Below are 13703 nucleotides of genomic sequence, written 5' to 3'. Positions count from 1 at the left end.
TTTCTCAGGGTTCTCCGTGCCTGGACCCCTCAGAGCACTCCCAACCTTCAAGGCCTTGAGAAGCCAGGGGTTCCTTGCCCTGGTTTTGCTGTGCGGTGGATTTGAACTCAGGGGTCTGACCACACCGGCCACAGTCTGTCTAGAGGGCCAGGGTCATTGGTGGTCGAACAGGACTGTGGCGGTCGGGGGGTCATTCAGGCGGACGGGTCCAGAGTCTCCACACCCCAAGCCCCCACCCACTCTGTCCACCCATCCCCCTGAGAGGTTAAATGTCATCACACTCCAGCCCTCCGTTCCCTCCCCTTGTCCACCAATACTCGGCACTGGAGCAAGTTCGAGGGGTCCGAACCGGAAATTTGAGTTCTGGAGCCTGTGCAGCCTGACCTCCAGCCCCCTTAGTCAGGGGGAGTCAGCCCACGGGGATCAACCTGTGCACCGCCCCCCAGTAATTACTTTAGGAGGAACCCTGAAGTACACAGTCTATTACCTGTAATTTGATTTTGCATTCAGCCAAATTAACAGTCCATAAACATTTGCAAAATTGTAAGTTTTCATCCCGTTAAAAATACCAAGTGCATCTTATGTAAATGGACCTGGAACTGAAGGCACCGCTGGTCAGGCCGTTGCTGAGGACAAATTAACTGTCCTCACACGTCTGTGCAATTACGTTTCCCCAGCTTTGGGCGACTTCGGGCCCAGGGTCCAACAAGATGTGAACTCACTCAACTGAAACTCATGGTATTAGATTTATAATAAACTGAGAGAGGTCGCACAGCTTTGCCATTTCTAAAACAGAGAGGAAACTGAGTGAAAACATTGAACTTCACCCGACTTTACTCTGCTCTGTGCTGAATGTGAGTAGGGGCTGGGGGCACCGGGTCCCCTTCCTGGGCCCCTGCCCGGCTACCACCTGCTCACTGGTCACATCCACACTGCTCTCCAAGTAGCCTTGTCCTCTGGGGCCGGCTCACCTGTTCCCCTGCCTCTCCACACCCAGAGCTCCCCACGATTGCTTCTTTTCGCCCAAGGGTGCCTCACCCTCCAAACCTACTCCATCCCAGGTCGAGAGTGAGCTAGAAAAGTGAGTTCTGGTGTCCAGAGACAACACTCTCTGTTCCTGAACCGGAGCAAGAAGAGACAGTTCAGATCAGCCTCTCTGAAAACGCTGACAGGACACACTGGGCTCCAGGTGGTGAGGGACTTGGATCTACTCCTGCGTCAGGCGCTTCACGTCTGTCTCCACCCTCAGATGCAGAGGTGAGCTGCAGACCGCATGGCCCAGGCATGAGAGACACCGCAAGTGCAGCGAAGGCAGTGCACTGAGGGCCTGGACGGGCATAGGACCCCTCCCCCTTGACCACAGAGATCCGTGCAAGGAGGGCCACGTGACCCCAAAACAACAGGATAAACCCTGTCCTGGCTTCCGCTGGAACTATGGGGAAGGAGCGCTGTCTGCCTACAGAATGAGCCTGGCTGAAGGTGACCATCTCACCACTGCCCAGAGCAGCCTGCGGGAGGATGAACTGCACAGCCGAAAGCAGGGCCAAAGGCCCTGACAGCACCAGAAGCGCCCAGATCCAGCCATGCCTGAAGCCATTGCTTTCCATTGACTATACCAACAACACTCTACTGGGCTTAAGGCAATAGAGTGACTTGTGATTCTGACACATCCAACCGAAGGAGTCCTGATTCATACAAAAGGTGTTTCGATATTTCTTAACAATAGGGGATAAATGTGCAAAACACCTGCACGAACCCTACCTACTCCTGCACTTGTGCCCGCCACTCACGCTCCCCCGCAGTGTTCCCCGGCGTCACCTCTGAAACAGCAGCTGCACCAAGTCCACCTCAGGCCCGCGTCTGGGGACTGGCCACCCTACTCTGCACCCCTCCCCCACCAACACACACACGCGGAAGTCCTGTCTGCCCTGGGGCCCTGCCCAGCACGGGCAGAAAGGGTTTCTCCTCCATCAGCTCAACCATCTGGGGCGCTCTGCGTGCGTCTGCATACTGGCACACGTGGGGCCGTGCCTGCACGTCTGCCAGGTATGTGCCTGTGCGCACTGGTGAGTGCACACGTGGGTGTGAATGTACACTGTGTGTGCACGTAGGTGAGCACTGCACATGTAAGTGTGCTCACGTGGGTGAGCTCGTGTGCGTGTGTCATGGTAACACAAACATCTTTTCCAATCCTTTACATGCTAAGAAGTGTATGAGCTCCCCAGGTCTCACAGGAAGGCTTCCTCTGCGGGGGTGGCTGGTGGGGGTCCCGCCAGGTCTCAGGGCGCCGCTCAGGGGCTGCTGTGAGACACCTCTCAGAGCAGGGGTGGCAGGGCTGGTGAAGCAATTAGCGCCGCTGGCTGTAAAGGTCAGAACATAAATCACAGGGAAACGCCAGATGCCTTTTAACCCTGACTGAGACGTAATCTGGGTGGGGCCGCGGACCTGGCACCTGCTCATAGAACCTCAGAAAAATCACGTCCATAACCACCTCCATCTGACAGCCTCTCACGCGGCGTGGAAGCCTCGGCTGCCTCCCAGGAGGGAGTGCATGTCCAGCACTGGGCCCTGGGCCACCCGGCTTGTGTCACAAATGGGATCCGACCGTGAGAACTTTCCAAACGTCCCCTGGGGTCGTCCCTGATGGGCCAGCGTGGTCTCCTCCAGACAGAAAGCTCAGCTCCACCGGCGACCCTTCCTCCCCTGCAGCCCCTTTTCTGCCCTCTCTGTCCAGGCCCCAGCGCCTCTGTCTGCCTGTGGCTGCTGGCCCCCCGCAGGGCACGCTGATCAAGGCGGAGACCCTCCCTGGGGCCGCCGGGCACCCCGATGGCTGGGATCCGGCCCAAGGCCAGGGCTTGAGCAGGAGCATGTTGGGGCTCCGGGCCGCATGTCTGCAGGGGGCTGCGGGTACATTTTCTATACTCTGTCCAGTGAGGTGACACTCGCAGTCTGTTACATGTGGTGGAACCTAAGCATTAAGACCACCCTTAAAAAACACAGCCCTGTTTGGCCAGTTATTCCATCTTAGAACAAAGTAATTTTTCATTGTTTAACATTCCTGCAACTTCAGTAAATAAGTGTTCCCTCACCCGGTCTCTGTCTCCAGAGACCCTGACCAAGTCCTCCTCCCCAACCCAGAGCCGGGGATCCTCCAGCCCTCCAGGCTGAGCCTGCCTTCCTGGCTTTCTCCACTCCCTCCGCTTGGGCACCTTCCCCTCTCAGCTTTCTAACTCATGTTTGTGCTCAAGACTTAGTGATCATGCTGCCTCCTCCAGGAAGCCTTCCTGGACTGTCTGGGCTGGGCTGGAAGGTGTCGAGGACCCCACCACCTGCCCTAGCAGCTCTGACTCCAGCGTTCTTCCTTCCTGCTTTGACCACAGCACCCTCTAGAGGTCCCCGATGTTCACCAGGGAGAATTCCATAAAGCCCTCAATGGCTCTTGAAAGTTATCGCCCCTCCCTGTCGTGACTGCAGGTGATGGCGTTGACTGTAAACATTACAACACCCCTCCACTCCCGGGATAAACTCCCCTTGGCCACGACATATTTGTCTTTTTATAAACACTGGATTCAGTTTGATAGGATCTTGTTCAGACTTTTTGTATCTGCGTTCAAGAGGGAGACGGCTGCAGCTTCCCTCTGAGGATGTGGTCTGGCTTTGATAACGAGGGAACACTGATCTGCTCTTACAGGATGAGTCCGAAAGTATTCCCACCTTTTCAAATTTATGAAGAATTGGTGTAGAATTTACATTTTGGTAGAATTGTGGCCACTGAAGCCACATGAGCTTTCTGTGCAGGAATGGCTTTAATTACTAATTTGATTTCTTTAATAAACATAGGGCTAATCAGGTTGTCTGTTTTTTAATGAGGTTTGGCAGTTTGCAATTTTTAAGGAATTTGCACATTTCACATATGTTGTCTGATTAATGAAAATGGTTCCTAATATTCCCTCAGGACCCTCCTAATACTCAGACTCTGCAATGACGTCACCTCTCTCCTTCATGACATCGGGGCCAGCTGGATGTTAGTAGGTGTACCCCAACCCCCACCACTCTGTGACACCTCTTTTTATTCTAAACTGTGTTTGCTTAAAAATGTTCGGATACAGGGTAAAATGTGAACTCCCCTGCTCACTCTCCCTTTGTATCCATCAGCTCCTGCCAAGATAATGCCGAGAAATGGCTACCCCAAAACTCAGCAGCTCAAGCAAAGAGTGTGCAGCAGGGCTGGGCTCGGCCTCAGCCTGAACTATGCTTGTGCTGCCCTCACTGCAGGCTGGGCTCAGGCTGCTGTCTGCATTTTCTGGGGTTCAGACCACCTGGGGGAAGCTCCTTCTGCAAAGGCCTCAGAGGTGCAAGAGGGCAGCACAGATGCAAATCCTCCGCCGGGACCACGTCCACACATCCTGTGTCCAGAGCGAGTCACACAGCCACACCCCAAGTCCAGGGCCAGGAAGGGCACTTCCCTCGGGGAAGTGGGTGTTCATTTCTGGGCAATTTACCCACTTCAGCCACTTCCCCACAATCCCGAACCCCAAAGGCAGGCGCCCTGCACACTTTGTGGGCCACACTCACACACCTTTCTCGGCAGACACAGACCTACAATTCTACCCAACACTTGTTACACAAATTGGTCCTGCTCTCCACACCCCAGCAGTGCATCATGGACATTGCCGCACAAAGCCTGTGTTGCCCACCCTCTCCCACCCGTGTTACCTGCGGGGGGCTGACTCCTCCCTGATTCCAGGGAGTCTGAGAGGTGTAACTGTGAGCACTGGACGCTCAGCAGGGAGAAGGCTGAGGCCTCAGGGGCCCTGGTTACAAAAGTCAGGGGAACCTGGCACAGCTCACATCACGGGTCCTGGGGGGGGCGGGGGGGGGCGGGTTGGGGTCAGTGGTCACCCAGGAAAGGAGGGAGGGGGAGATGGAAGTGATCGCTGGAGGTGTGGGGTTTTTCTGAGGCAATGAGAATGTTCTAGAACTCCATAGTGGTGATGGTTGTTCAACGTTGTGAACTGTGCCCTTTAAAATATTGAGTTTCGTGTTATGTGGATTATCTCAATTTTACAGCTGCACACACACTACCTGAGCTGGGGTGCGAGCCCTGCTCAGGCCCCGGGCCACAGAAAACAAGAGCGCGTCCCCGTCTAGGCGTCCATTTCCTTGTGCGGAGACTGGGACAACAAGCCTGACTCACGGGGCTGCTGTGCTGAGCGGGCGAGATAAGGCACAGAGCTCAGGTTATTGCACTAAATAAATGAGATAATGCCTGCGGTGTGACACGAGGCTCACCAAGTGCAGCCACGGACAACACGTCACCTGGCCCGCTCCCATCACACCTGTGGGTGATTAGGGCCTGACACCTGGGAGGCGGCCTTCATCTTACCTGCCTCCACCCACAGCCGCACCCACAGCAGCCTTTGTGCTGAACACAGTTACTTCCTACAGCCTCAGCCCTGAGCCCCTCCCCACCTCACTCACCTGAAGGCAGCGAGTGTCCACCTGCTCCCCCCCGACATTACCCAGCCTGCAGCCAAAGCAGGGTGGCTGGGACCAATCCCCCACCACTCGGACCACCTTTTCCCTGTGTGCGCCCCCCCCCCCGCCCCGCCCCGAGCCAGGCTGTCCTGCACCTGGAACAAAGTTCATCCCTGTGCCGCGGCCCCGCCAGGCCAGGGTCTGCTCCTGTCCCCACCCTCTCCTCTCCCTCCCTCCCCACCCACGGACTGCAGCCTCCTGGCTTTCCTGCTCCAGGGCCTTGGGACCACTGTCTCCTGGCCTGGAATGGTCTCCACTCAATGCCATCTGTCCAGTGGCCTTCCCCGCCACCCGACCCAGCCAGCAACCACCCTAGCGGCTGTCTTTTCCCTTTACCTTGTTTTTCACTGCACTCCCCAGCATGCTTCGTGATGCTGTATTATGTTAATTATAGTACAATTTTCTGGCGTTTGTCGTCCCTCTCACTGGAGTACAGGCTCCACCTACAGACGAGAGCTTCCTCCGCGGCTCCAGACCAGCGCTGGCTCATAGCAGGAGAGGCCCGCCCGTAGGCCAAGCTACAGCGGCCTCTCTAGCCCCAGTTTCGCAGTGCGTGGAAGCACAGCCCGTCTTAGCGCTCCAGGTGCAGCCCAGGTGTCTCTGCACCAGGGGTAGCGATGTACTCGGCAGGGACCCCTCTCAGCACAGAAGCTGAGCCCGGCTGAACTTTGGGGGATGAGCAGCTTTCCCTTTGCGCCCACTCTCTCTCCGCGGACCTCCTGCGCCTGGGCCTCAGGACGCCTAAAAGCGCGACATCCTCATCTGCTCATCCGGCCTTGCAGGGACAAGAACGGCACCTGCGTCTCCCACAGGTGGGGCCCGGGGGTGCGCGCCCACACCTTGCCACCAGGTGGCAGCAGAGCGCCAGGGATGGGCCGGTCAGCGGAGCCGGGAGGCTGGGCGGGGGCGGTAGTGATCCGGACCCCGCCCAGACGCCCCCTCCCTGGTCCAGGCCCCGCCCCACGGAGCAGGCCCCGCCCCCACACTGAAAGGTGCCCAGGTCTGGAGCCCAGGGTCTTCCAGGACCACCTCCTGAAGGAAAGTGTGCGCAGGGCAAGATGGAGCCGGCGGCGAGGGCGGCAGGTGGGCTCTGCCACCGAGCGGGCTTACCCGCGGCCGGGCCTGTCTAGGGACCTGACACTTGCTCTCCTGGAATCGTTACCCGGAAGACCCCGTTTGCGGAGCAGGGCACTGACACCTAGAGGGCCTCCAGACGTCTCACCGAACACCTGGGCCACAGGCAGAGAAACGGAGGGTGTGAGCTGACCCCCACCCCTGACCGGTGCTCCACCGTGAAGTGAGCTGGCCCCTCGTGGGCACCTCCGGGAGACTGAATGCCCGTCACCCTCCACACCCAGCTCCACTCCAGCCTGAGCTGAGACACGGCCCAGATGGCCCCTCTGGCCCAGCACAGCTCCTCCCCACCTCCTCCCACTGCCGCTCAGGGTGGTCCGGTGGGGGTCCTGTAGGACGGCTGTCCAGTGGGACTCCTGGACACGGGCCCTGAGAAGCAGACACCGAGATGTCCAGCTTCTGTTTGCTCTCGTGTTCCCTGGTCCCTGGCCATCCCCAAATACCCTTTCAGGGTCTCTGAGTGAACATGAGGCCTGTCATTCCTCTCCTGTCTGAGGAGGGGTTTTGCTCCGACCTCAGGCCCTGCCTGAGGCTGGGACAGACGCTTGCACGGCTGCCTTGAGGGGGTCTCTCAGTGTGGTCCCCCCAGGTGCCCCTTGGAGGGAGCTGCAGAGTTTGGAAATCCATAGACTGTCTCTAACCTGTCTGCCTAGTGTTTTGCACTGAAATAAGCCTTGGTCCTTTGGCACAGAATGCAATGTTTCCATGAAATCTTATTTCAAAAACAGGAATGTTGAAGCAAGTTTGAACTTGGGTGGCGCTGTTTGGGGCTGTGCCCCCGTATCCTGGTCGGGGCACCTTGTGGTGTCCCTCTGGTTTTGAAGGTATCCTCATAGAAATGTTAAAGAAAGCCCACAGAAAGCCACCATCAGCCACTAACACTGTGTAAGAGTGAATTTGCTGGGAGTCCGGAGGATGCCAGCACTGCAGGGTGGGGGTGCAGGGCTGTCCCAGACCCAAGGGGAGGGCCCGGGGTGGGTGCTGTCAGGAGGGAGACACAGGGCAGGACAGGGGCCGGGCAGACCCACATGACACTGTCCTGAGCTCGGCATCTGTCCTGGAGCCCTGCCCAGCCCCCCAAGCCCTGCCTATCCCTGAGCCCCAGACCTCACCTCGGATGACCGAGGTGGGGATTGAAGGATCATCTTAAAGGGTGAAGTCATGACTATCATACAAACTTAAAATGCATCAAAGATTTTACTGAACTCAGTGAGGACATCAGGACAGTAGAACAGGCTCTCAGGAGAATTCAAAACCCCCCACCCGTGGGAATAAGGGATGTGAAGGGCGTCCGCCCGCAGGTGTGATCCATTGCATTCCGCCAGACAAAATTAACTCGGCTTCTGTGGACACGAATCATTTACATTGTTGTCAGTTTTCCGTGAACCAGCACACACGGGGCAGAGAGAACACAGTCGGGATCCATCCCAAGTCTTTCGCAAAGGCTCCGCCTAGGCCAGGCCGCTCGCTCCCTCCCACTGTCTCCAAAGCAAAGGCTCCGAAAGCCAAGCAGGTCCCCTCTCTGATCCCTGGACCTCCCCGCTGCTGTCTATCTGGCCCCCTGGCCTCCACAAGGAGCCTCAGTCTGGCCCTGGACCCTCCTCCTGGAAAGGGCTGCCCGCCTGGCCTTCCGGTTCCCAGTGTCAGGTTGGGAAGGACCTGGCTGACTGGGCTTGAGCCCCGACGGCACTGTGCGGTCTCAAGAACCATCCATTCCCTGCCCGAGTCTCCACTGAGCCTGCAAAGCGAGAACGGCACAAGCACCCACCCTGCCGACGGGGTGGGGACACGGTGCGCGGGGAGGTGGCCCGGAGCCGGCTGGGTGCCCGGTTAGAAGAGAGCGTGCCAGCCCCCCGCCCCGACCCCGCCTCTGGGTACGGAGCCCCTCCTCCCCAGGCAAGCCTGCGTGGGCCTCCCTCCCTCCTGCCCACAAGACACTTCCAGCTCTCGAGTTTCTTGGAAATAAAACCCAAATGCATTGCCCCAGCGTGCAAGCTCCCCTCTACCTGGCCTGTGATGCTGTGGCCCCCGCTCCACCTGGACTGTCTTGAGTATTCAAGGTTGCCCAGTCAACATCCATCCTTCCCCACCCCCAGTGCCCACAGCCCACACCCCCTCTTCCCAGTCGGGCCACAGTTCTCTCACCTGTCACAAGCTCCCCTCCCTCAGAGCAGGTTGGACGGACACAGGGGCACACGGGTCTCCCCTGGCTTTGGAGACTCTGGACTTTTCTCTGTTTTTTCCTTTCCATTGTCTAGGCCAACACCTCCACTTCTCGGTGGGAGGCACACAAGTCTCCAGGCTGGAGTTGAAGGGGGAAAACTGCAGGCCCTGATAGATCCCTAATTTCACGGCTGAGTCAACGGGAGCCCAGGTTTTCCTTCCTCAGCCGTCTAGTCACGAGCCCAGAAGTGCTGGGCGTGCAAACACCCTGAAATGCACTTGGTGATTCTGGAAGGCTCAGTCGGTCTACAGTCCTGGCTAGTGCTTGTTAAAACTCCATGCAGACTCCCACATCAAACAAAATTAATCAGTAACAAGCAAGATGCTCTGAGGTCATTTCTCAGGCCGGTGACTCCAGGCAGCCCTCTCTGACTGGCCAGCCTGTGAGGCATCCGGAATGCTCCCGGTTTATCCGAGCGCGGGGAGCTTGACACGAGATGTTTGCCTGTGGCTGAGTCACGTGCACGGACCATTCTACTGGACATGACCCGACTGGCCTGGCTGGCGGATCCAGAGCCCCGCCCCCTCTCCACGGTGGCTCCTTTGCACTGTCCTCTTCTCCTTTAGCTGGCACCTCCCTCTCGGCCCCCTGCTGCCCCTCCGTCAGCACCTGGCTCATGTCCTTCACCGCACAGTTGTAATCACACTCCCATGTTTACTTCCTTACTTGGTGCCACCTGCTCCCCAGCAAGACCGTGTGGCTCCCTGCCCGCACCTCACCGTGAACTGCTTGCGCTCAACACGCAGTCGGGAGGATGGCCCCTGAGGGAGGAATGGGCCAGAGATCAGGCCAAAGGTCCCGCGGCCACCCGTGTCAGAGCCAGGGTGGAGTCCGGGTGATCTGGCCGAGTTCAGCCCAACTACACTCTTCTCTTCTGTGTGAAGAGACACATTTCAAAGCAGATACATTCGGCTGATAGTGACAGCAGCCCCACCCCTGACTGGCCTCCGTGGGTCCTCCCAACCAGACCGGACGGTGAGCGGTCGGGCGGGATTCCAGGCGGCTGCCTGGCCACGCGACCCCCCCCCCGAACCTGACCCCCGGTCTCCTGGCTCCGCTGTGAGATTTGGTGTCATCCCGGGGTGGCGACAGCCCCACCTGCTTCTGGTTCACGGCTAGACCGAGGCCCGGGGCCCACCCACTGCGGTCGCAGGCTCTGGGCAGCCCAGGTGTGGTTCTCGGTCGGGGCAGAGTCACTGCTGTGTTGCTACTTGTCTCTGTGGAAACAGGAGGGGGCTTCTGTCTCCAAAACAGTTTTTACTCTTGTGTTCCTTCCTACCTCAGATGCATGCTGTGTTGAGGTGCACGAGCATATGTGAAATGTAAATCAGCTGTGTCCTGTGCCCAGCGGCCCCTCCCAGTCCAGCCCGGGGCTTACCCGGTGCTCTGGCCTCCGAGCACAAAGCACGTCTGATTGATTCGCTTGGTCCTAACTGCTCACCTGGTGTCACACACCACTCACCATCTGATGTGGGCTTTTGTGTCCAGTTCGTCCTTCCCAGCAAATCCCGTGTCCCCTCCACACCCAGTGAGTCCTCTTCACTCAGAATATTTTGAGTCCTCTGAGACTCCCAGTAAACATCTGTCATTTTCTTGGCTGTGGCCGACTTTACTGTTGCCGGAGTACTGGCTTCACATCCCAACAGAGAGGTGAAATATTCCAGCTGTGGCAAAAGGCACATTTATCTAGGAATCAGCAGACTAGAAATGTGCCAGGTGTTTCTAAAGAAACTGTTAAGATACTGCAAGCAAAGTTAGAAGATAGTCAACCAGCTGGGGAAAGGTTTTAGCAATCATGTGAAAAAACGAGCTAGTTTCCCAAATACATAAAGAGCGCCTGCAAAACCGCGAGACAGAGGCCAGCAGTCCAACTGAAACCTGGGAATAGAGCACAGATAAGCAAGTGGCTTTTTCACACATAGAAACATGCTCGACACGCTCATGACAAGAGAAATGCAAGTTAGAACGAAATGGAGATTCCATTGTGTTAGCAGATTGGCACAGAGAGAAATGTTGGACCACGCTGGGTCTCAGCAAACCTGTGGCAACACAGGGACCCTCCCACTGGCAGAGGGGCACGGGGCACAGCCAGGGTCAGAGGTCAACAGAAGCAACCAGAGACAGGAGTGCCCGGTGGCTCTGCTTCGTGCACGGGCGAGGTGTTTCCTGCACAGGAATTCGGTGCATCCTTACTTATGATGACCTAAGAGCCCAGCAAGAGAGAATTGTGGCATAAGTCCATGTGAATAGGCCCGTGAGATGAGATACAAGCTGTAAGGAGACAGGGAGCCTGGTTTTGCTTTGATGAACAAGGTGGCAGGGAGCCTCTGCCAGGGGCATCAGAGCTGCCGTGGCGGCCAGGACAAGGAGGGGCGTGGAGTCCCACCTCTGCAGGCCTCTCCTCAGGCGGCTGTAGCTTCACGCCATCCCACGCAGCCAGGCCCTCGTGGCTGGACCCCGGGAGACTCGCTCTGCGGTCGGGCGGGCGGTGCTGGGGTACAGACTGAAGCAGGGACCCGGGTGCACCCACGGCTCCCACTTGGACCCCAAGCCCTCTCTCTCAACCTGGAATCGCTGGTCCGGGAGACAACACGGTGGTCGGGAGTCAGGACACACCTGGACGGAACCCCATCCAGCTCACACCCGCTCCCGCCTCCCGCTCGCTGGTCAGTGCAGCCCTGGCCTCTTCCTCGGGCAAGACTGGGCCTCAAGCTTCACTTTTCAGCTTCAGAAAACGCCCAGACTCTGACCACTGCTCCCCTCGGCTGCTGGGCCCGCCCCAATCCGCCCTCTGGGTTCAGACCATGCCTGCTGATGCCCTGGGCCTCTGCCTCCCCAGAGAGCCAGCACCTGCCACAGCGGGGGTCCCAGCCTGTCCCCCAGCATGTGGCCAGCCCCCACCCAACTTTTCTTTAAATAAAACTTTTATTTTAGAATATGTTTAGATGTACAGAAAAAGTGTGAGGACTGCACAGGGAGCCCCGTCCACCCGGCCTGCTGTCTCCCCGTCAGTAGTGTCGCGGGAGCACGGTTCCCTGACCGACACAGGACAGACGCCCTATCCTTGATGCGTCCACCTCGTTCCACCTCATTCGTTCTCCCGCTGGGCTCCTGGCTGCTTACAGACCTGCCTGGGGTTTGGAACCATGTCACTGTATTTCCTGTTAATTCAATTATTGAATTTCTTTTTTAAGCATGTCCAAATCCTACTCTGGCCCACGAGTGGACCGGGACCTGTGACCATTAGGTCCAGGCCAGGTCGGGCTGCCCTAGGTGTGAATCCAGGGCGGGGGGCTGCATCTGGAACAGGGGAAGGCGGTGGGCACCCTGTGCCCCAGCGCCTGTTGGAGCCCCGGCTCCGCAGAACCTCAGTTGACTGGCCTCTGGCTGCCAGCAGACGCGGTGGGAACAAGGTTCAGGGTGGAAGCTCCAAGAACAGCTGGGTAGTTCCTTCCAGGCTGCACGAGAGCTCATCATCGGGGCGGATGACGGTCCATGTTTGCCTCTTGACCTCTGGGGACAGGCCTGCGGCCGCTCTAGGCTGCTCTCCGGAGAAACGCCATATGAGGTGTGAAATCAGCCGTCCCGGGGCATGAAGTCACCTGTGCCTGGGGGTGGGTCGGGCTCACTCCAGCCCAGACCTGGAACGGTCATTTTCCAGGCAGAGCATGGCCGTCCTGCAGAAGCCAGTGGCCCCGGGGCAGAAGGAAGCAGCTGGAGCTCTGAGGAGGACCCCAGGAGCTGCCTGGCCCCCGTGACCCCAAGCCTGGCCCACCACGGCTGAGGTGCACCTGAGGACAGTGCCCAGCTGAGGGGCTCGGGGAGAGGGCTCGGGGTGCTATGGCCCAGCCAGCGCCTGCTTCCCCAGCCCTGCGCCCGCCAAGGGGGCTCTGCCTTGGCTTATGCACCGGCTCACAAGCTGGCCGTGCACCTGCAGGTCTGACTCTCCCAAGGTGCCTTTGCAGCGACAGCCCTCGGCTGCCTGCCCGGCCTCCAGCCCCCTCCTCTAGAGCAGGGGTCTGGCCCCCAAACTTGGTTTGAGGCACTAACCTGGTGGCAGGGTTTCCTCCAAAGGAGCCCCCAGGGAGGCGGTGCGGGAGCCTTTCAGCACGACAGAGTGGGCTCCGAGGTTCATCCAGGATACCTTGTCCTTCCTTGCCTGGGGGCTGTTCTCTGACCCCCACAAGTCCCTGACATCTTGCAGATGGAGCACAGACAGTGCAAGGCCCCCGGGGAGGGGAACAGAGGGTCCCAGTGACCCCTCTTGCTGCCCACACTGCCCACAAGGCCGGTGAGGCCATTGTCCTGAGGGCCGGCACCGCGGCCTCCACCCTGACTGCCCCCCACCCCACCGCTGGCCTCTGAAAGGCCTTTTCATTCCTGTGTGGACAGCGCCACTGGCCGCATCAAAGAACTTCTATGAAAAGTCATATTTTTCCCCAAACCAGAAAAGTTCAGGCTCCGAGCACAAACATTCAGCTCATTATTCAGAAATAACAAGTCCTCTGGGTCCTGGTATCAGATCAAAGCTCAGAAATTGAATTCCCCAGAAGACGAGGCAGGCTGGGATCGGCAGATTTGTGTTTGCTTATTTTGTTTCACTCGACGGCTAAGAAAAGGGACTCAAAATCTGCTTAGCGGTTTGGAAGTCTGGCCGGGTTTTGCAAGCAGTGAGGAGACAGGGCACTCCAGAGGCCCTGGGCATGGAGCTGGAGATACCTGGTTGACATGACAATGGAGACCGCTCGGAGCGCAGCAAGTGAGGGTTTCCAGGGGACCTGGTGCCACTCCGTCTCCCTGTTCACAC

The sequence above is a fragment of the Vicugna pacos genome, chromosome 18 (assembly GCF_048564905.1).
Source record: "Vicugna pacos chromosome 18, VicPac4, whole genome shotgun sequence".
NCBI classification, from domain to species: Eukaryota; Metazoa; Chordata; class Mammalia; order Artiodactyla; family Camelidae; genus Vicugna; species Vicugna pacos.
Note: the sequence above shows the minus strand (reverse complement) of the source record.